This window comes from Ambystoma mexicanum, chromosome 2q (assembly GCF_040938575.1).
Source record: "Ambystoma mexicanum isolate Mex_15411 chromosome 2q, UKY_AmexF1_1, whole genome shotgun sequence".
In the NCBI taxonomy this organism is placed as follows: domain Eukaryota; kingdom Metazoa; phylum Chordata; class Amphibia; order Caudata; family Ambystomatidae; genus Ambystoma; species Ambystoma mexicanum.
In genome coordinates, this window is record NC_090924.1 from 1,085,671,889 (window position 1) to 1,085,696,349 (window position 24,461).

The following is a 24,461-nucleotide window of genomic DNA, read 5'->3' on the forward strand; positions in this document are numbered from 1 at the left end:
GAAGGATACTTATTCAAGGACAATGCCTTGGTCATTCCCACACCGAAACTTCAACATAAAATAATAACTCTCTGCCATGATACTTTTCATTCTGGACATTGTGGTGTAACCAACACGCTCTGTTTTTTATACAAAGACAGTTTTGGTGGCCGGAAATGAAATGCAAGGTACAAGAGTACATCAAGACCTGTACTGTCTGCAGTCAGAATAAGCACGACAATAAGAGACCGGCGGGCCTTCTATTGCAACCTCCACTGCCAACAAGACCATGGGAATGTATAGCTACAGACTTCATCGTGGAATTACCACCTTCCCGGGGTTACACAACCATCATGGTAACCATAGACTTGTTTACTCATATGGCACATTTCACGCCTCTCTATAAACTTCCTTCCTCTTCAGAGCTCGCAGGAATTTTCCTAAAACACATTTTCCGTCTTCATGGACTCCCTTCCAAGATCATATCGGACTGAGGACCGCAATATATTTCACAATTCTGGAAACATCTCTGTCGTGTTCTAGGGATTCAACGCGCTCTTTCATCTGGATATCACCCACAGACCAACGGGGCCACAGAACGTGTTAATCAAACCCTGGAGCAATATCTTCGTTGTTTTGCAACCAAGGTACAGGATGATTGGTCCCTCCTTATACCCTTGGCCGAATTTGCCTATAACAATTCAGATCACTCAGCGATCAACGTTAGCCCCTTCTATTGCAGTCAAGGTTTTCATCCCTCCGTGTTACCTTCAGTTCTACCACATCCAACTCCAGTACCTTCACTTGATTCCTGGATTGAAACTCTCCTCAACATCCACAAGGAAGCCAAGGAACAATTGGGAAAGGCCCAGATTCGCACTAAGCGATATGCTGATTCCAAAAGAAGACCAGCACCCTCCTATTCTATTCGTGACCAGGTCTGGTTGTCCTCGAAACTATTACCACAACATCTACGCCCTAACAAGTTAGCCCCTCGATATTATGGTCCATTTTCCATAAAAGAAATCATCAATCCTGTTTCTTATCGGCTCAAGCTACCAGACTCCTGGAAGAGAATACATCCAGTTTTTCACACTTCTCTACTCAAACCCTACATCCACTCCACCCGGAAAACCGGCAGACCCAGTCCTGTGATTGTGGACAATCAGCTGGAATATGAAGTATCCAGAATATGTGACTCCAGGTACAAACGGGGTCGGCTTCAATACCTGGTCGAGTGGAAAGGCTATCCTCCTAGCATGGGAACCACTATCCAACCTAAACACCCCTCGATTGCTGAGAAGATTCCATCTCATACACCCTGGCAAGCCTGGTGGGACGGGGTTTCGGAGGAGGCATGCTGTCATGAACCTTCCTGGTCCTGGTCCAGACGGAGAGTGTGCTCCTTGATACTTCCAACATGGCCGTGCCCAGTGCCGTGTTCCGTACTAGCCTGTACGTCGGACACGGCACGTTCTATAAATGGGCCACACCCCGCGCCTCCGCGCGTCTCAACGCTATCTCTAGGTAGTGTCTCGACGTGTGTGTGCTGCTCGGCGTTACCCTTCCAAGTTCCTGGCCAACTCCCTTATTCTTTCTTCCCTTTTCCCCTGTTTCCAGTATCTCTTACCTTTCTTCGATCCTCTTCCTGGACGTCCTGGAATACGCGACTTCCTGGAACTTTGAACGCTCGCGCTGGAGTCAGACTCGACTCGCGCGCACTTATACAAGTCCCGGTCCGGCCGGGAGAAGGAGTCCTCCGCGGAACGCCACAAGAAGAGAACTCAGGTGAGCCGGGGGGAAACCTTTGACACCCACAACTTTGAAGGGTCCCATCCATTTGTCTTGCAAGGCCCCCTGCCTTGTTGGAATCATAACGAGAACTAGGTGGTCTTGAATAAACTCAACCATGTTAGCCTTTTGGTCATGCCAGTGCTTGACCAATGCTTGTCCAGCTTTCAAGTTATCACTTGCTTCTGCCATCATTTGTGATATTCTCCTTCGGAGACCTATCACATAGTCAGTCACTCTGACTGGCTTGGGAGAAGGAGCACTCTCCAGCCCCTCCTAGATCAGGGCCAATGGACCTCTGACCGGATGACCACAGAGAAGTTCAAAGGGAGAATAACCTACTCCCTCCTGAGGGACTTCTCTATAAGCAAAGAGAAGGCATTGCAGTAGAAGGTCCCACTTTCTTTTAAGAGGGTCCTCTAAAGCACTTATCATGCTCTTCATGGTTCTGTTGAACCTTTCCACCATCCCATTTGTCTGAGGGTGGTATGCGGTTGAGAACTTGTAAGTAACTCTGCAGGTTTTCCACATGGCTTTCATGTAGTGGGACATAAAATTTGACCCCCTGTCAGAGATGACTTCCTTAGGAAACCCAACCCTGATAAAAAATACCAAGGAGGGCCTTAGCCACAGCCGGAGCTGTAACAGTCCTCATAGGAATTGCCTCAAGGTACCTAGTAGCATGGTCTACTACAACAAGTATAAACCTGTTGCCTGAGGAAGTTGGGGGATCAAGGGCACCAACAATGTCGATCCCTACTCTCTCAAATGGGACTCCCACAACTGGGAGAGGCACTAAAGGTGCCACATTCTTGGAGCCAACCTTACCAGAAGTTTGGCAGGTGTGGCAGCTCCTGCAGTATTTATCTACTTCGGCCCCCATCTTTGGCCAATAGAAGTAGAGTGAGAGCCTTTCCTTAGTCTTCTTGAAACTCAAGTGACCAGCCAAAGGAATCTCATGGGCTAACTGCAAGAACTGTGGTCTGTTCTCTTGGGGTACTACAAGTCGTTTGTTGTCCCCAGGTGCAGACTCGGTTGGTTCACTGTAGAAGAGGCCATCTGCCCAGTGTAACCTATATTTCCCAGGCTCTTGCCCTTCAGCCTGAGCATCTGCCTGGTGGCGATGACATTCCAGAGTTGGACATTCTCTCTGTGCCTTACTGAAGTCTGCCCTGTTGGGTCCACCTTCTGCCAGTAAAGACTGCAGCTCAGGATGGTTAACAGGATCCAGATCTCCAATGAGTTCCTGGTCTTCTGCTAGCTCTTCTTCAGAGTCTAGTTCAACCACACAGGGTTGTACCTCCCTCTCAGCCTCAGCTGGAGGGGGAGTTACTGGTGTAACTTTGGACAACCTAGGGGAAGTCCTTGTTGGCTGCACTGGAGTGCTGGCTGTGAGGTTCTTTTTAGAAGTTTTAGATTTCCCTTTTTCCTCTATTTTCTTAGAGACAGCAGCTGACATCTCCAGTGGAGCAGGTGTGATCTCTTTCTTCATCATCTCCTTGGGAGTACCTCTCATGGTTCTCTCCCTTGCAGGTCTGGTGAGCTCCTGTAACCTTTTACTAGGAAGTCTGGGGGTATGTGACACTACTCCAAGAGTTTTCAAGTCATTACCCAGCAGAACCCTTCCTGGCACCTCACTTTGTATGCTGACAGGTATCTTCACAGTCATGTCATTACACTGGATGAGAACTGGTAATTGGGGAAGCATCTGCACAGGCCCTCCAGCTAACTTGGTGAGGCGTTTGGGTGCCTTAGCAACATCCTCAGGCTGAAAAAACGATTCGTCCACCACAGTTATGCTGGCCCCAGTGTCCCTAATGGCAGGAGTCTCCTGACCATTCACCTGGACACTGTCCTTATAATACACTTTAGTATTATCTGGGATAGAATTAAAGACATCTAAGTTCTGTTGTTCCCACAGACCCAGAGACACTAAAGAAACACTAACTGAGACTCCAATGGGTTCATCAGCCAGTAATAGAAAGTTTCCACTTGCCATTTGGACTTCCTCCTCTGGAGCGAAGGCTAAGGAGACAAGCTGGACCCTGAAGGTTTACCCTTACATCTGGGATCTCCTTTCACATGGTCAGTAGAGCCACAAACAAAGCATTTACCAAATGCTTTCTGGAATGGTGGCTTGTTCTGACCTCCTTCTGGTTTGGCACCAGGAGGTACACTAGCCTGATTTGGTTTCCCTGGTGGCTTACGCTTTTGGTTCTGTTTGGGGCCCTCTTTGGAATTGGAATTATTAGAATTCTCTTTGGAGTCCTTTTTTGGCTGTTTTCCCTCATCCTTTTTCTGAGTAGCCCCAGAATCCTTGTGAGTGGCCCTGTTGGCAACCCACAAGTCAGCAGCCTTAGCTAACTTCCTGGAATCTAATTCCTTTGAATCAGCCAAGTGCTGCCTGAGCTCAGGAGAGCAGGCATCATAAATTGACTCCAACATTACAAGATTCTTCATTCCTTCATAAGTGTTAACTCTGTAACCCTTAATCCATCCCTCTAAGTTTTTCAAACTTTCACTCACCCAGGAAGCCCAAGGGGTACCATCATGCGTTTTGAGGGTCTTAAACCCCTTAAGGTACTGGGAAGGGGTCTTCCCAAATCTAGCTATCAAAGCTAGCTTCACACATTCATAATCCTTCTTATCCACCTCCCCCAACTCCATTACCACATCAGTTGCAACAGGGGGAAGCCTAGAGAACAACCAGGGAAGTAACTCATTCCCTGTGATGTCCTGGAGCCCATGATTATACTCAAACATTTTCAACCAATCCAACACATCCAATCTAGGTTCATACATACCCACTAATTCCTTAGGCATCCGGGGTCTTTTGGGACTGGAACTCCTAGAAGAACCAGAGAACCAGAGGAGAGAGAAGCATTTTCCACTGACAACTTTTTCATTTCTAATTCATGATTAAGCTCTATTTCTCTGAGTCTTAACTCAGCTTGCTTCTGCTCAGCCTGGGCATTCATTCTTCTGAACTCTAGCTCTTGGTTTCTTTCAGATTGAGCTAAAAAACGTTTGTACTCTAATTCAAGCTTCATTTTTTCAAGTTCAAAATAAGCAGGGTTACATGTGGGACCTGCTATAGGTACAGTAGGTAAGGCAGACAGAGGCTCAGAGTGGCTAACTTCACTAGGTTCACTTTCCTCTTCTGACTCATTATCAAGACTTTGATTCAGATCAATATCATTACTGTTTTCTACATTTGCTGGGCGGGGTAGATTCCTCTGTACCACCCAGACTTTGGTTTTCTAACAATCTTTCTATAAGTTTCATTTTCTTGCCCTTTTCAGAGAGATTCTCATGTCTACACAATACTTTTAAGCAATCAGCAGTTTTGGCAGACAATGATTCTAGGGTATAACTCTCCATAGCAGACATAGTTAAAAATCAGCTTTTTAGTGCTAAGCTCTGTGGTTAGTTGTCCTAAAGTGTTCAACAAGCACTCTAAAGTGTATACTCAATACAAATCCCACCGCTGTACACTAGTGTTAGGCAGAAACCTGTGCAGTTCCCTCTGGGACCACTGCAAAAGATTTAGGACTACAAGTGTTTGGCAGTAAACCCACTTGGTAGCAGTCTGTACCACACAGATTCACTTGGTAGCTGTGGCTGAGCAGTCAGACTTCCATCAAGAAGAGTTAGGCAGTATACAGGGTATTCACAATAGGTCAAGAGAACACAGTAGAACAAGTAAACACTGACCAGGGCTTGGTGTAAAAGAGATATAATTATTTATTTAAAACCACATCTAGAAAAACACACAGGCACTAATAGTAAGCAATTCAAAAACACGGTCACTAAAAGATATACACTCCCTTAAAAGAATATTAGACAAGTCTTAAGTAAAGCTCCACTTATTTTCAGACAGCGGTGAGCGCTTAACGTAGATGGCACTCTAATAGTTTGTTTTAAAAAGGGAGAGAAGAGCAGAGAACAAGTTGAAACAGATCCCAACACTTTTACCAGAACATTACAAGAGAGGAAGGCAAAGTAAAACCGTGAAGTTAGAGTTCAAGAGGCCGGACCCACTGTTCGAGGATCCAAACGAAATGTGTCCAAGGTCACACGGTTGCAGTGCACGAAAGTCTTGTAGAGGTTCAAAAAGGAGTTGGACCAAAGAAAGGGACCAGTTAGAGGGTCATGGCGGCCAGTCCAGTCCAGAAGGTTAAGGGGTTATTATTATCTTGTAGCAATCTTTAGAAAGGGAGGCCTGGCGGACACAGTACCTTAAAGTGGTGAGAACGCTCCAGTGGGGGCAGTTGTTCCTGGCAGCGGATGCAAGTTGGTGCTTCGTCCGGGGGAAGAGAGGATCTTGTCGTGGAGGAAGACAGGTAACAGTTGCACTGCCAGGGAAGAAACCAGCCGCAGAGTTTTTCAGGTACAAGGAGCGATCCGGTGATTCACGGTTCAGTGGTGAGTGGCTATTCGGCTGCCGGGGTGCTTGGCACGGGCAGTTCGACCACAAACCAGGCTGGGGTGAGAAGAAAGAAAGGTAAACTGGTTGTGCCCACCAGTCAGAGGAAGAAGCCTCTCCAGCCGGGAGATCTTCTCTGTCGTCGGGAAGTGGTGAGTCGGTTCTGCAGGGCTCCACCGGAGGTGTCGTCGTCGTAGGTCGGCTCAGCTTCTCCCTCGTCGGATTCTCAGATCCTGTGGCGACTTCTGAAATTCCAGTCCCCAAAGCCCTGCTTTTATGCAGAAAACCCCCATTCACTCAGCCTAGCTGTCACTCAAACATGCTAAGTGGTGAGCCGGCCGGCTCACCACTTGGGCCAATCACACAAGAGTGCGACTTGAGTTAACAAGGTAACTCAGTCCAGGGTGCCCAAACCCCCTCCCACATCCCCTGTGGTACCCAGACAGAGTGGCACCACTTTTGGAGGCTTCTGTGGAGAAGCCCGCCAAAAAGTGGAACAAAGGGCTCGACTTGGGTTGGAGTCACAGAAGAGAACACAAACGCCATTTTAGAATCGAGTCGTGGCAAAAAATACCAGCCATAGAATTAATATTAATTAAATAAACCTGCGGTATGTTCGAGGCTATGAGAATTAAATAATTAAAGTTGGTAGCCTCGAACAATGGGAAAGTCCCATAGGAAAATATTCGCGGTCGAATATAAAAAGTAGTTTCCACTGCCACCAGCCAAAACTCGATCAGGGGGGACGGAGACATGCCCCCTCGACTAACAGACCCCAGGGCAATCGAATTGCCCCGACCAGTATGTCCACAATATGATGGTTTGTACTGGTTTCTGTTAATAATTTGGGACTAGTAAAGCCAATGGTGACTTTACATGCCCTGGGAGACAGTAGTCAGTCCCAGGGTATGGAGTCTATGGTGGGGGTCACTATGACACCCCTGTGTTACTGCACGGAGGGTGCTGTGTAACACACATAGGAAAAACACATGAGACCCTATGGAGTAAAGGACCCCAAAGCCCATCAAAAGATTACCAGTCAAATCATGTCCAAGAGTTGGAGAAAAAGAGTCTCACTCTTGGCAGGAGGAAAAAAAACAAACTCCAGAGATCCAGCAAAGCTGCTGGGGGACTAACTAGGTTAGGAAATTCAGCCTAAAGAGAGAATTCTCCCTAACAACTACCTGCTTTGCCTGTGCCGTTTTGAATGATGAACAAAACACCAGGACAGCCTCCATGCGTGGGGGTGGCCCCCACTAGCACGCTGGCATGTCTCACAGGCAGCCATCGCTGAGAGCTCCACAGGCACGGGGCCCGAGCCATGGGCGGCGCCACCACTTTGCCCTGCCTCACTGCCACTGCCGAGTTTCTGTGCAGACAAGGCCGCTCCTGCCACTGCAGCGTTCTCTCACGGCTTTTGTGCACAGTGGCGGCCAGCCCGAATCCCCAGGGATCAGCAGACCATTCCCCTACTTCAGCCGGAAGAAGCTAACCCCTGAAGCCCCTCATTTCAGCGCTTCCATTCGCCATGCTGCGGAGCTCCAGAAGAGTGTAGACATTTTAGGCAATGGCCAAGCCACGCCCCCTCCCAAATCGAATGTTTTATGCCTTGATTCTAGGCGTAGATGGAAGAAATTTATTTTAAATGGTCAATTTACAACCAACCCTTATTGCGAGTTAGTAATTATCGTTATGTGTGGTTTTGTTTTAATGAAGCCAGACCGAGATTCCATATATAGCCGATTTGAAACTAAAAATAAAAAATGCAACGTCTCAAGCAATTATAATCCATACACAATTTGGGAAGTTTACAAGTAAACATTTACTCTCTTTTTATAAATAGAAGGTGGTAGCCATTTTGGCCTATGGTTCTGAGACAATCATAAGGAATCGAAACTTGGATTGGAATTATTACGAGTGTTTAAAAAGGTCTTGAGCCTTTCTGGTGCTATTGCAATTCAATTAGTGCGTATTGAATTGCGTTTACTGTCGCTTAGCGCTGTGATCACTTGGAAGATTCTATGTTTGTTTAGTAAATGCTGCTTGGCTGATACCAGTTCAGTTCGAACTTACGCGAAGGAGATTTTATGTGCTGACTCTATAAAAATTCTAATTAAATGGAAATAAGATTGAGACTATTTACAAGCAGTGGATATTGATCTTGACAACCTATTGTATATTCTATCCAAAGCCAAAAAGCTCCTTTGGCAATATGATTGCAGGTTCGAATCCCGGCAAGGCCAACTCAGCCTTTCATCCTTCCGTGGTCGATAAATGAGTACCAATTTCAGTTGGGTGATATTGTATATAAATATGTGCTCTGTAAAGCGCTTTGGATTAAGGCGCTATATAAAAAAGCACATCATTATCATTATAAGATCTTTGAGAATTTCAATCATGAAATAAAAGCTCTAGGCACTTAACCCAAATATGTATCGAAATGTCTATGTCCTAAAACATGTCGACAGTTTTTAAGATTGCTCTTCAATCTATGACCACTAGTCTGATTGAAGACCGTTGTTGTAGATTTTGTTAACATCAAGGAGAAACAGAAACTTTGAAGCATTTGATTGCAGTTTGTCCAAACCTCTGGCATAAAAGAAGACTTCATTTTGAAAAGCACTTTAGGGAATACAGGTTCCTCACTGAAGAAGAAAAATGTGGATGATAATTTTTAGCGGTCAAGATATCTCGTTGATTTTAGCCACCATTCACTTTTTAAATTATATTCATATCTGAATTGTCATCTTGATGATTTTATTCAATTTGATTTTCATAGGATTCAAAGGATGCAAGTGCTCTTCTTTCTCTCTTTTTGTTGTATTCCTTCTATATGCTGTATTGTTCATGCATGAAATGGTACATTTGTAAATGATGTTACGCTCACCTGGCTCCCACAGGGGCGTCGATCTGAACTGGACAGCTGCGGTCTCTACCAATGTGATGCGTAGTGCCGAGATGACAGACTGGATTGGCCCACCTAGCTTCGTCTGCTTGGCCCGTAGGAGTATTCTTCTGCAAATGGAGAAATTGAATTAACCACCCGTGGAGTTGAGCGTTAACCCCCACCCCCGGTGTTCTTCCCACTGATCACCTTTAATATCCCCTCTTATAGTCTCACCTGATGGTTTGGAAAGATGAGCTCTCCATCCTGCATTGAGCGCAGGGGCGCGTAGATAACCAGTTGCTTCACTGGTTCGAAGGAATAGGTGCGTTCCAGAACAATATTGACTCTGAGATTTCCGGCAAGTCGCCGTAGGTATATAGTTCGTAAGAGTTCAAATGTCTGACTTTCACTCTTGTCTGATTCCTTGCAGGTTGCAGCTTGACCCTAGCGAAGAGTTCCTCGTGGCAACCGGTAACATTCAGGTAAGGATTTGTATTATCCAACACATTTCGATAAAATAATGTCAGTATGTAACCTGTTGCTTTCTCCCTTATTCAGGTGCTGAGAGAAATTATGAAGTCTCGGGGAATAATGCCTCCGGCGGTAAAATTAGGTAAGTCTATTGTGGTGAGCAGGATTCCCCTCGTTTGTCCCTTTGTTTCACCTTGCTGTCCTTTTGTTTCCCCTTAGGGGCCGGGGTACGGCGAAGATGCAGTGGAAGCTGCGCCGACCCGTGAAGAGGAATAGTACCCCCGGCGGTAAAATCAGGTAAGTATGGGGGGGTAACTAATATTGCCTCTGTTTATTCCCTTGGCTCACCTTGCCTTGCTGTTCTTGTGTTCCCCTTAGGTGCCGGAGTGCGGCGGGAACATGCAGAAGGATGCGGTGAATAGTGAAGATGCTGCGAAGGCCGCTGAGTTCAGCGAGGCGCTGCAGCAGGCGAGGCGCATAAAATAACTTCTTTCTCTCAGCTCGAAGGTGCAGTGGATCGGGAATTCAGGTAAGGATCAGGGCGGGCGTGGCAGAAGACTGGATGCAGACTTGCAGGCACGGTGAGAGTTACGCTGCTGGATGCAGAATGACGCGAAGCGTGTGCTGCTCTTCGGGCGTGGTTTAAATAGCCTCCAAAGTAGTCCCAGGTAAGTATTCCTCCCCGACCCCATCCGAGTAAAAAATAGTCCCTAGGTAAAGTAGTCCCTTCCAAGCCTCTTTTGGCTTGGAGCTCTGCAGCATGGTCTGCATCAGGTAAGTTTGCAGCATGGTCTGCATCAGGTAAGTTTTAATCTATGAGCCTGGCGCTGACTCTCCATATGAGCCTGGCGCCATAGACACCAGGACTGCACCCAAATGGCCCCTAGCAGGGGTTGTTGGGCTTGCTTGGAATAACTTGATGCCTGCTTCCGGGGCTGCTGGACTTGATCTGGATCCCAGGGGGTAGGCATCATGACAATGGATTAATGGATATTTGAAAGGTAGATTGATGTTTCAGCCATATCAAATAAAATAAAATAAAAAATGTAAATATAAAAATTGGTGAATACGTCAGGGGCCTTCCCTGCATTGTCACTCCTTGAAATTCCATACATTTCAATCTCACCTCTTACCCCAGGGGTGGAGCCAGCCTCAAAGGTTTGGTAGGGATGGAGGTCAGTTTTAATAATCAGGTCGCAAGTAGGGCCCAGAGTGATCACCGAATGATCCTCCAAAGGCATCCATGTCCCCTGTGAATTGTGCTTTTGCTTTATGCACCCTGGCCTCGGTAAACCTAAGCAACCATAAGCTGTCCCTCTGCTACCAACGAACTGAGAAAAATGTAGGGGGAAAAAGTGAAGCATGGGGGGCAGGGTTGATAAGTTACTTGCACTGGGAATAAAACAAGGCACCGCCTCGAGGTGATGTGACTTCACTACTTTAAAAAAAAAATGTTTTATTGTTTTTAGTTGAATCATTCAGCTTTTACAATATACTTAACATTTAAAGAAAAGAAAGAAACAATTGTTCACAAATACATGTTCAAATACATATTCTGAACAAAATTATACACTGACAAGCAATTATAAAATTCAGGCATTCGCCAAAAGTAAGCAAAAGTAAAACAAAGGTAAAACAAGAGAAGAACAATCTAAAGAGCAATTTCATTGGGATTCCACCTATGGTAAGCTTTGTTATCCTATTAATATTATACACACTTCAGTACAGGTCTCAGCACAGCAAGCAAACATCTATCAGTATCTCACTAAGACGTGTGGCCTGCAGGTTACACACATGTCTCTGTAGTAGGTGCATTAACCCAATGGGTGGTCTTATCAGGTTTCAAACGTAGGAGTTGCAAGACACACAGGCCCTCATTACGACCCTGGCGGAAAGTGACTGACCGGACCGCCACAGCGTAAATAGCGTTTCCGCCATTGCACGATGGAGCAAAGTGCGGCCCATTCCGACCCATCGGGCACGAGCACCACGGCATGGCGGAAGTGCAAAGTCCGCGATGGCGGAAATGACCCCAAAACGGCCCACATCGCCGCCGTACGGCGCCCTAGGTGCAATACCGCCACCCATCATAGCGGACACCGCAGTGAGCGCCAACCGGAAAGTACGGTGACCGTAAATATACGGAAACGGAAGTAAAAACATGGGCCCGGAACGGGAAACAACACGCCGTACACCTATAAAACCACAAAATACACACAACCACTAAAAACACCACCCTGAGACACATACCAACCCGTCATCCACCCTAGTGAAACCAAGAAAAATGGGAAAAGTAGCGAAGAAAGCGTGCGACCGCAAGTGGCAGGTCCACTTCTCCCGTGAGGAACTCACCGTGCTTACAGAGACCCTCCAGGAGAATGCCGCCGCCGCCGTCTTCTCCACGCAAATGACCAGGATGGCACTTGCGAACAAGAAGGCCATATGGGCCCTGGTGGCACAGCGGGTAAGTGCGGTGGGGACCGCACCCCGCAACCCACAGCAATGCAGGAAGCGGTGGGACGACCTGCGGATACGCGTCCGTAGCATACTTTCTGCCAACCGCAACATTGCCACAGCCACGTGGGGAGGATCGGAATCACCCATCAAGTTGACCCCCTGGGAAGAAATCTGTGCCTCCACCATTGGAATGGAGAGCATAGAGGGAGTCGGAGGGATGGAGAAAGGAGTGCAGACATCCGGAGAATCAGGTAGGTGGCCCAAAGAAAACCATGCCAAATCCACAATGTCCAATCATGTGATCCACATGTGTCCACATAGCGCAACAGCAACACATGGCCAGGAGAACGTCCACACACATTGGCCTGATAGCGCACTTTAAAACTCACAATACATAAATAAGTAAAAACCCCAAAAACACCCACTACACGTGCAGCAGGCACACCCTAACTGCAGGCTGCCAAACAACTGCACCCTCACTCCACACACAAATGAAAGCACCTCCAAGGCCCCGACCCAAATCACCCTCAGGTACCACCCCAATGCATGTGATACATTGCCATTCCAATTCCCACAGACCCATTAATAACGCTCGCCCTCCTTTACTCCACCACAGGGTCCGATCCAAACGACGAGCTCCAGGACACCCCTACCAGCACACCTGCAAAGAGGGCCAAGACCGACGGCCAAAGACCCTCCACCTCAGCTGCACGCATCAAGACACGGCAGCAGCACATATCAAGTGGCAGCACGCAGGAGGGAACATCAACAGGCACCCCAGCAGCCAGCATGCCCACAACAGCACCACCACAGGTCCCCCCAATGGATGCCACAGAAGGTACTGCCTCTGGTGGCAGCAGCACCATAGGTGACACCCCATTAAGGGCAGCATGCTCCGACACAGAAGACGGGGATGTCGAAGTCAGATCCATCCATGACCTGTCCCAATCCCCCTGTCTGTTCCATCCCGTACACCATGAGGATACCACGCAGGGGCACCCACAAGACGACGACTGGCCATCCCCCACAAGCCCTGTGGCAGGGCAACATGAGGCGAACAGCCCCTCTGTGACACCACCGCAAATGGCCATGGCACAGCACAGGCAACAGTCCCTCGACCAGTTAATCGTGCAACAGCAGCAACTGGCCACGCTCCTCAAGGACCATGCCGATGGATGTGGGGGCACTAAGGCAGACATAGAAACATCAACTGAGACACTTAGGGCACAAATGGAGAGTAGCACCGAGAGCCTGAGAGTCCAAATGGAGAGTAGCACCGAGAGCCTCAGGGGGGAACTGCATGCGACGTCCAAAGACGTATGTGCCGAACTTGCCGCAGTGCGCCGTGTGCTCACTGAGCTCTCACAAACCCTTAGGGACATGCATGGACGTGAGCAGGCAGAGACATCATCCGTTGCAAGTTCCGTCCAGGGCAGCCCCCAACGTAGATCTGGGAGGAACCTGCGCTCCACAGGCAGGGGTGCCCCTGATACCCGCAGAGGGGGCTTGCAATAGCGACTGCCCACTGACAATGAGCATCTTTGGACACTGGTGTTCGGGGGGGAGGTAGGAGGGTGGAGGGGGTGTGTTGGGCTCACTTGGGTGGCGGGTCGATAGGGTGTTCAACATGATATCACATATGCCATAAACAATGCACGATCAACCAATGAGATGTGTGGACAATGATCTTTGTGTACTAGGCCATCATAGGCGTACAGTCCATATTGTGCATGTACCAGACACACACAGTGCCACGAGTCCCGTGTCCATGTATCAGCCACCAGGCGTGAGTGCTAGAAGCATGCATCTATGAGATGCTGACGAATTTCACGGCCCTCCTGTGCCTCGCAGACTCCTTGAGGTGCTGCCACATCCCCACCCTCATCATGACCATCTTCAGGTGCCTGCAGTTCTGCGTCAGGGGGCATGGGCACATTTCTACGTACGCACATGTTGTGTAGCATGACACATGCCATCACCATCTTTGCAACCTTCTCATGGCGGTACAGGAGTGCCCCGCCAGACCTGCTGAGGCACCGGAAACGGGTCTTCAGTAGGCCGAATGCCTGTTCAATGACTACACGGGTACGTGAGTGGGCATGGTTGTAGTCCTCCTCATGCTGGTCCCGTGGGTTCCGGACTGGTGTGAGGAGCCATCTCTTCAGTGGATATCCGGCATCACCTGTATGTGGACGATAAACGAATTATGTGGAATGCCATTGCTACGTACGCACCCCCCCCCCCTTCCTGCCAGGTCATTGCCGCATCACATACCCCACATCATCATGCATGAAATGAGACTCACCGAGTAGCCAGGATCTGTTCCCTGCGTGTCGCTCCATGTAGCGTGGTATTGTTGAGTTCCTCAAGACCATAGAATCATGGGTTGATCCAGGGAATCGGGCACAACAATGTGTAATGATCCTGTTGGAGTCACACACCATTTGTACATTCAGAGAATGAAATTGTTTTCGGTTGCGGTACTGGGCCTCCATGGCATGTGGGACGACCAATTCCACATGGGTGCAGTCGATGGCACCAAGGCAACCCGGTATGCCACCAAGTGCATGGAATCCCACTTTTGTGTTGGTAATTTCCTGCTCCGAGCGTGGTAGAGAGATGTAGTCGTCTGCGTGCTGCAGGAGGGCATCGAGCACTTGCAATAGTGTCCGTGAGAACAGTGGCTGAGAAATGCCATGCAACTGTCCGACTGTGTGCTGGTAGGTGCCTGTGGCCAGGAAGTGGAGTACAGACACCACCTTCAGTAGGGGTGGGATGGCGGTTGGGCTATCTATCATGCTGACAAGGTCAGCCTGTGTCATGTCCACAATGGCGGCTATGGTGTCCCGGTCCAAACGGTAGAGGGTGTGGATCTGCTCATCAGTGAGGTTGAACGGATGTGCTCGGAGGCGTGGGATTGCGGGCTGCCTGCGTGGTGGTAGTGGCTGTGCTGGCAGCCCTTGCTGGCCCTGCCTTGCCCTCCTCCTCCTCCTGCGTCTCCTCCGTGCGGCCGGTTGTAGTTGGTGTTCGTCTTCTTCTTGGAGTTGGAGTACTTGCAGTGCTATCAGGTCCCCCAGGGCCAACATCGCGAGTCCTGCCGGTAGCATTTCGGAGTGGGTGTGGTTGTGGGAGGAGACTGGGTGTGCAATTTATGTGTTTTCAGGCTGTATGGCCTCCACCTGTGGTGATTCATTCCACCTGTGCAAGCTGCTCTCCCCTTTGGGCGAGCACGTCCCGCACACAACGCTGCAATTCGAGGAATGGCATCTTGCTATTACAATCATGTATTAGTACCCGATGGCCGTGTAACATTGGTTGATATGTTCATTCGGCTATGGTCCCATTGTTTCACATGCATTCTTTGCAGTCGCGAACAGACTTGTGAAGGGTCAGTGGAACGTAGTACTCGAGTAACGGTGGACCCTCATGCATCACTGCACCGAGGTTCAACGACGGGCGGGGCGTCCCATTTGTGAGTGAAGGCAGTTGCCATTTTCACACACAGCCGCACTAGATGGATTAATTTGTGATTTCAAGCGGCCACAGATGCCTTTTGGACGTGATGTTGCAAATGAGGAATTCGAAGGGCGGCGCTTTCGGTCTTCAGCTAGCGGCGAGGAGATGCCCACAGGTCTGACTGCAAATATAACGTTCTATTGTTCAGTGTCCTTGGGACAGGGGCCATGGCGAGGATGCAATGATTGATATGAATAGTTTGGGATGCGCAATAGCGAAGTGGATGATGAGGCCGGACGTTCCCAAATACATGTTACTTCACAACACTGGAATTACGGGCTGGGGCACAGTGGATTTTGCAGGCTGCATAACGCACAGACTCAATGGAATTCTCACATGTTATGTGAGTATGGAAACAGGCGTTGTCATTACGGGATGAGGGAATGATGAATGGATGCATGGACAGATGATTTGATACGGTGTTTGCCATGTACAGGGCTTCTTGGAATCTGTCCGCCTCCCCTGCGCTATGTGATGCAGGGCTGCCATAGTGGGACCATCGTCTATCTGGCCTTGTTGAGCCCTCCCTGTCTCGACGCGCCTTCAGACACTTGTGTCCATGCACGTTACCAATCCCATCTGATGGATTCTGTTTTCACAGACGCATGCACAGGTACACTCGTTTGTGATGGTGTTTTCACCTCGATATGGATAGTTATGAGTCGCAAGTGGTTTTGGGGTGGTGATGATCCTTTGGAGTGGGCTAGCATGCATATGGCTGTGGATTTAGTGTGATCATTGAAGTGAGTTGTTCGAATGTAGTTCTGATGGCCATTCTATTCTTTTTCTTTTCTTTTGGTTGACAGGTATCTCCTCCCCTTTTGCCACTGCCATCTGTATGCCACTCCTGGAGATGGGTTTTACTCCCGACACCTGCTGCTTCGTGTTAATCAGTGGAGCAGCATTACGATCTTATGGGACGATCGCCAATGGGCCACATGCCCTTACGCAGTACTAGTGGCTCGGAGCAACATTTCGGCCTTTCAGCTGGACTAGTGCCTCCCTATTGGGACGGCCCTGCGGTTCTAGGCGCTTCCATGTTGCCTTTTCGTACGAGAATGTAGCCCCTGTGTACCATGAAGGAACAGGGCGTCACACAAGAAGTAGCTGGTCATTTATTGCGGATGCAGCCCACAATGGTGAAATGTGTTTTGGAGTTCATGGCCTAATGGCTGTATGGGCTTGGTGAATTTGTTGTGCATTAAATTTCTATTCTGATATGGGCCGTGTAGCGTTCTTCTTTGCAAGTGATGTGGCATATTCCTATTTGGGGAGCGATGTATTGTGAGGAGATCTGCATTGGGTTCCAGCTTCGGAGTATAGTTGCGTGGTACTGTGCTGGGCGCGTTTGCCTACGAAGCCCAGTGAGGTCAGGGGTGAGGGCTGCCAATATGACTGTTTGAATGATGTCATGCTCAGGGGCGGGGATTAGGTTTTGTGTAACAGATGCCGGTCAGCCAGGTGGATTGGTGGAATGATGTGATTATCGGAATATTGCTGGTCACAGGTGCCTGTGTTTGCGTGCGTTTCTTGGTGGGAGACTGAGGTCATGTCCATTGGTATAGCTTCTGTATTCGTGCCATCTGTGCCCTGCAGCTCCCATTGGCCCCTCTTGTGATTCTTTTGTTCGTTGGCATGCATGGGTGACTTGTACATTTCACTGGTTGCATTGTGACTTCGTTGCACCTACGGGGAGTTGTACTATGTGGCCAGGGAGCGGTGTACAGGCACTCAGTGGGGCCGTTTACGGTTGATTCGCGATGCCGTACTTCTCACCATGGCGGTATGGTACTTTCCGCCGTGCTTGATGGCGTTAAGTACATGTCCGCTAGGGTCGGAATTCGCGTACCCTTGCGCCATGGTGCTAATTACGGTTTGGCATGGCGCGCGCGCGCGTACTTGGTGCAGTTAGCGTTGGCGTTCACTACGGTGTCGCTAATGGCATCGTACTTTACGGTGACGGGTCATAATCGCACCGAGCGCTATTCGATGGCGGTATTGCATTTCCGCCATCGTTTTTCGATTTCCGCCAGGGTCGTAATGAGGGCCACAGTCTTGCTCTGAGGCCAGGAGGCTGAACTTTAGCCACAAGTCTGCAAGTACTGTTGTCCAGGTAGAGACATAAGGGCTGATTCATGGAATTTGTGCGCCGAAAAACAGGGATTTGTGCGCCATTCTGCCCGCAAATCCCTGTTTAACAAATGGGGATTTGCAGCCAGAATGGTGCACAAATCCCCGTTTTTCAGCGCACAAATTCCATGAATCAGCCCCATACACTTTCCCTCTTGCTCTCAACTTAACTAGAAACTAAGTTGAGGCCTGCATCCTAAGTTCCAAAGGGTTTGACAACTCTTGAAGCTCTTTATGCTTCCCCAAAGGCCAAGGCCTAAGGATAGGAAACAGTAATATTCAATTTGTTTTTATTTATTTGTTCATGGTTTTTGTTTTTTAAATACATTTTTATTGGTTTTTAATACAACATACCAACAAACAACAAACATACAATACAACGCACATCGGCGGGAACATCATACAGCTTGTATTTTGGCATACTTCCAGTCTTGCCACATTACACGTTCACAGTCTCTTTATGAGTGTACGGGTCTGCTTTCTCATGAGGGGTTCTTGCTTCGGGCTATACACTCCTGGCTTACAGCCCTCCCCCGCTGGTGCTGCCCTCCATATTTTGATCAAGTGTGAGCTGATTTCCCTATTCCTCTGAAGTCTCTGTGTCATTTCCAGCACTGGGTGCGAATAGCTCTTGCACTAACATGTTACATTCTGTTATTTTTCTACTGTTTTTACAAGCTTCCCTCTGCAGTGCCATAGTCCATACCGGCGACTCTGCCAGTGACCATCGCTTCAAGTCTGCCCACCATGCCTCGATTGCCGGGCCTGTGTTGGACTTCCAAGCTACCGCTATCCGGCGTTTCGCTAGGATGCTGATTAAGTCTTTCATTTTTGCCAGGGGCACTTTCTGCCTGCCTCCCAGCCCCAGCAAATAGGATTCTGGTTTCCACTCTTGCATTTGAATTCTCCTTTCCTCAGCTCTTACCCTTATTTGTTTCCAGAATGTCTCTATTACTGGACAGGTCCAGAACATGTGCAGCACGTCAGCGTCTTCCATTGTGCATCTTGGACATTCTGCTCGGGGTGAGGTAAGCCCTGTGTGTGACATATAATTGTGTTTGTTGAAACCTCGCATTTCTGTAGACCTTCTTTATTTATTTTAGGGCTCTTGCCCATTGTTCATCTGTGAGGGTGTTCTGAAGTTCTGATTCCCATTTCCTTTGTGCTAGGAGCTCAGGGAGATTTTGAGTGCTCAGGAGCAGTCCGTACAGTCTGGATACAGTGTATCCTCCTGCTACATCGTACCATGTGTCTAGTACTTTGTCGGCCCTTCCCCAGTGCTCAGGCCTGGCTACCTATTGTTTATTGCTGTCACCATACCTTTGTATAGCAAGAATTGGCCTTTGTGTACATTGCTTTCTTCCGTTAAGGTCTGGAATTCCACCCACTGACCCTCCTTCCAGAGGTCTCCTATTTGGGCTATCCCCTTAGCTTCCCAATGTTGTCTATATCTCTTGAGCGCGTCTAGTTGGGTGTTCACCAGTCCTGCTAGAGGGACATGTACTGAAAAGGGGTCTGGGATTTTCAAGATTTTGCTCCCCTTGTGAGGAGCAGGGTGAGCTTGTGGTCCTAAACTGTTTCATCCATATGTTCTCCTTCAGATAGCAGTGTTGCAAGGCGGGCTGTAAGAGAAGTGTATCTATGGTGGTCGCATCTCCCAGCCACAAACTGCAGCTGTCCTGTCAGGTAGTACAATTCAGAGTACAGTAATTTAATCCCACCCAAATTGTAGTTTCTCTGTGGTGTTCCCAATGCTAGTCTTTTCCTGCCACCAATCCACAGGAATTCCCTCATCAGTGTGTTTAGTTGCTTAAAGAATTTCTTTGGTATAATGTAGGGTATGTTAGTAAAGTAATCCAGGAGGCGGGGGAGCACTAACATCTTCAGCAGGGCCCCTCTGCCTGGCATTCCCGGGGGGAGCGTCTTCCAAAACGCCATGGACTTGGGGACATTCTTCAGGGCTGTTAGCGTGTTAGCCTGATGTGATGCTGCTGGGTCATGGTGTATCTTTATACCTAAGTATCTGAAGGAGACCGGGGCCCATTTTAGTCCCAGGCTAGGAAGATGGTCTATATGTGCCTGCCTGAGTGCGCCAAGGGGTATAAAGAGGATTTGTCTTTATTAATACATATTCCCGATAGCCTAGTGAATGCTGTTACTACCTGTAGCAAGTGGGGAAGATTATCTTCTGGGTTGTTGACATATAGAAGCATGTCATCAGCGTATAGTGAGACTAGGTGGGTTGGTGTTATTTATGCTTATTCCCATATATATTCTTATATTCTTTTCTTAAGAAGACTGCCAATGGTTCCAGGGCCAGTATGTAGAGCATTGGTGACAACGGGCAGCACTGTTTCGTACCTCGGTATATTTTCCATGCTGCCGAGACATGCTTGCCTGAATTGACCCTAGCTCTGGGTTCCGTACATATCAACCTGATCCATCGCAGGAAACTTGTACCCATCCCAAAGTGTTCAAGCACCTTCAGAAGCCAGTTCACTGAGTCAAAGGCTTTGAACGCATCTAGGGAGGCAACCGCGCTCTCTTCCTGTCTATCATTGGTCTGATCTATGACGTGGTGGAGTCTCCTCAGATTCCACGTGGTATTGCGTCCCGGGATGTATCCCGTCTGGTCTGTGTGTAACAATGTGTGTTTGACCTGTTTTAACATATTTGCTAGGATTGCATTGAGGACCTTACTGTCCTGGTTGATCATAGAGAGTTGTCTGTATGATCTGCAGTCTTGGAGTGATTTCCCAGGTTTCAGGCTGGGTATTATCAGCGACTCTAGCATGCTATCTGGTAGTTGGCCCTGTGTGTACGCCTCTTCGTATGCCTCTAATAGTTTGGGTGCTAGTGTGCCTTTGTATGTCTTATAGAACTCCCCCGGTAGTCTGTCTGGCGCAGTGGTCTTTGCCGTTGGGAGGTCCTCGATTGCTGACTTAATTTATTCTATCATTATCGGGGTGTCTAGGACCTCTGCCTGTTCTTCTGTGAGTTTTGGCAATTCTATTTGGGTCAGGGCCTCCTGTGTTTCCACACGCCTCTGCGCCCAGTTTTGGGGTGTACAATTCCTCATAGAACTGCAAAAACACCTGGTTAATGTCCTCTTGGGTTCCAACAATTTCCCCTGTCTGACTTCTAATTGCGTTAATCGGGTCCCTTTGCACTTCCTGCTCGGTCAACCAGGCTAGAAGTCTGCCTGGTTGCGGTTTAACACCATCGGCGTGTAGCTTTTGGATGTATTTCCCATAATCCTGTTTCCCCAGTCTCTCAGCCTGCGCTATTTCTTTTTCTACTCTAGCCAGTTCCCGCAGTATATGTCTCCTTAGGCCCCCCCGTCTTCCCTATCGCCGTCCCCCTGATCACCACTTTGAAGGCATCCCACAGGGTTCCAAACTGATCTACGCTGCCAGTGTTATGCCCAAAGTATTCTTCTATGGCCTCTTGCATGTGTCCATGAAATTCGTTATCTAATAGCGCTTCGGCTCTCAACCGCCACATTGGTATAGGGGCATTTGTGTTTCTGTATCTCCATATCGTCCCCAACGGGGCATGGTCTGAAAGGGTCCTTGCCTTATATTCTGTGTTCGTGAACTCTCCCAGGGTATCGTTCCCCATGAAAATATAGTCTATCCGTGTATGTGTGCCATATGGCGCGCTGTAGTGAGAGTATCTGCGAGTTTCATTATGTGCTTCTCTCCAGATGTCAACCAGCCTCAATTGGCTCAAGAGCTTCTGCAAGGCTTTTGCCGAGGGCGCTGGTTCTTGAGTTTTGTGTCTGACCTGTCCAGAAACGGCTTGAGTGTGCAGTTGAGGACCCCGCCCCAGATGTATGCCGCTCCTCTGTATGGGGAGAGCCGGGAGACAAGTGTTCTAAAGAATCCAGTAGCATCTGTCATGATGCCTACCTCCAAGGAGCCAGGTCCGACCCAGCAACCCCAGAGGCAGGCATCATTCCCCCCAGGGAAGTTCCAGCGGGCCCAAGCTGGGGCCCTTTGGACGCAGTCCCGGCGCCAGGCTCATGTTGGACCCCAGTCCTGGTGCCTTAGGTGCCAGGCTCATAAAGCTGGACATGTGTTCAAGTGTTTTTATGTGCACTTACATGATGCAGACCATGCTGCTACATCCAGGCCCTCTTGAGGCCTGAATGGGACTACTTTACCTGTGGGACTACTTTCCACCCAGGTGTGGTCGGGGAAGGATACATACCTGATCGGTGGAAGGATACATACCTGGAACTTCTTCCAAAGCTATTTAAACCCCACCCGAACAGCCACACGTGCTTCGCGTTGTTCTGCACCTAGCAGCTGGACGCTCACCGTGTCAGCTCCTGCTTCTGGACTTCAGCCACGCCTGTCAGCATCCTGGGACACCTGCAAAGGGTGATAAGAAGAGAATTGGAGAGGAAGAAGGCCTTACCTGCTAAACCTGCATCACGGAGACATCTCACCGACGATCCTGAAAAGGAAGACATTTTTCAAAGCATTTCGCTCCGATCGCTGCAGCGCTGCATTTCACTCACCTTTCTTGGGCGCCTCCATCTTCAGCAGCGATCATGCGGATTCGCAGCCACTTCCCAGAGCCTAGAGAGAAAAAGACAAGAACACAAGGTGAGAGAAGGAAGGGAATAGGAAAAGCTCAGTTTCCTTCTAAGACTTACCTGTTGGGTCATTCCCATTTCATTTCGGGTCTTGCTGCTTCCAGGCATTTTCTGGACCCCGGCCCCTATGGGGAAAAAGGACAAAGACATTAGATGAGCGAATGCAAAAACATTACCTGAGCGCTCATCTAGGACTTACCAGATCTTTACTGGAACTGCACTTTTCACTTCGGGTCGGCACCATATCTCCAGCATTCCGAACCCCGGCCCCTATGGGGAAAAGACATCAACATTAGCGCTTTGTTGCAAGAAGTCTCCAAAGGAATCTTCTTTCATCACCTGAAAAAGACAATGAACATTATTATTTAAAGCTTGAACTTTTGAACTTGCAACAGAACTTTTACAGCGCCTTACCAGTATAATCAAGCTTACCTGAACTCCCATCCAACCCCAATCCAGTGAAGTAACTGGGTTCAACGCGCCCCTGCGTCAGAAGCAGGATGGAGAGCTTGTCCTTTCAGACCTTATGGTGAGACTTCACGGGGGATCGTGGAAGGGTATCGAGGAGGGTTGGAAGGAAGTGGGAGGCTCGAGCATTATTCCGCCAGATTGTAATACTCCCTTTTCACGTACAGGAGGATATTCCTGCGAGCCAGATTAGCCAGAGTAGAGGGGCCCGTCCTATCCATCTTCAGAGCCCTGCGCTTCACCATTGAAGAGGCATCAGCACTTGAAACCAGGCCAGCGCCCCCGTGGGAATCAGGTGAGCGTGACAGAACGCGAAGCCTACCCACAATTTCCCACCCGGGCACTATGGAGACTTCCGAGACTGACCAGCTGGCCCAGCTTTTGGGGGAATTACGGGCAGAGGTGCACTCAGCCCGCCAGGAGACTAACGCTCTCAAAAGAGAACTGATCCTATCCAAGGAAAGAACAGATGACCTGGCCAAAAGGTTATTGCAGGCCCAGGCAGGGCACATTCCTTTACCGAATTCCGGTGGTACTTCCACATCAATGGGTTTGAATAACCCGGTACAAATCAATCTACCTGGACACATGCCTTTGGCCCCGCCTGAACGTTTTGCGGGGGATCCCAAGAAATATGCCGTCTTTATGAACCAATGTCGTTTACACTTTCTATGCAGACCCGGGGCCTTCCCTAACGACCAGACCAAGGTAGCCTTTATACTATCTTACCTCAGTGGCAGTGCTGCCGATTGGTCTATTCCTTTGGTAAATCAGGATGATCCCATTCTCCAGGATTTTCAGAGCTTCCAGGCCAGCATGGAAAGATTGTTTGCTCGACACTCTCAAGGACAGGCCCTTGATAACAAACTGCTATCCTTACGACAAGGTAATCAGGATCTCCTGTCCTACATTGCCACCTTCAATAGACTGGTTGTGGAAACTGGATGGCCAGAAAATAAAAGGATCACATTGTTTCATCAAGGCCTGCGCGGAGAGCTTAAAGATGTTCTAGCTCAGATAGTAAATCCACCCCAGGTCTGCGCAGACTACATAGACTTTGTGGTTCAACTTGATCACAGACTTCAAAATAGAAAAGCAGATCGGTTCAAGTACGAAACTCGAGTACCGATCAAAACCCACGCTAACTCCAAGAGCGCCGATGTATCCGAACCTATGCAAATCGGCGGTGTTAAAGGACCATTAACGCAGAAGGAACGAGAGAGAAGGCGGTAAATGCAACTTTGTCTGTATTGCGGGGCTTCCGGTCACTTTCTTCGAAATTGTCCGGTTAAACCACCTAAGAAGGTGGTTGGAGCCACTGATAACGATTTATTGACACCTGATTCGGGAAACGACCTAGCCCGACAAGCGTAGTGGTCCGCTTGCCGAGCTTGAAAACAAACTCTTTGACCTCGCATTTTGTCATGCCAATGGTGCTCGTGGACCCAAAACAGCCTCAGCAGTTGCATGCTATAAAAGCATACGACAGTGGAGCTATTGGAAATTACGTAGACCGTGAATTGGCTTCCAGGATTAAACTCCCTCTCCGCCCGAAAGTAACCCAAGATGTCATTACTACAGTAGATGGAACCGAAATAGCCTCAGGGCCTGTAACGCATTCCACTGTTGAATTGACACTGGTGGGTCAGGATGGACATCGGGAAGCAATCGTGTTTGATGTGATCAAGGCCCCACAATTTCAAGTAATTCTTGGAATTCCTTGGTTAGAAACA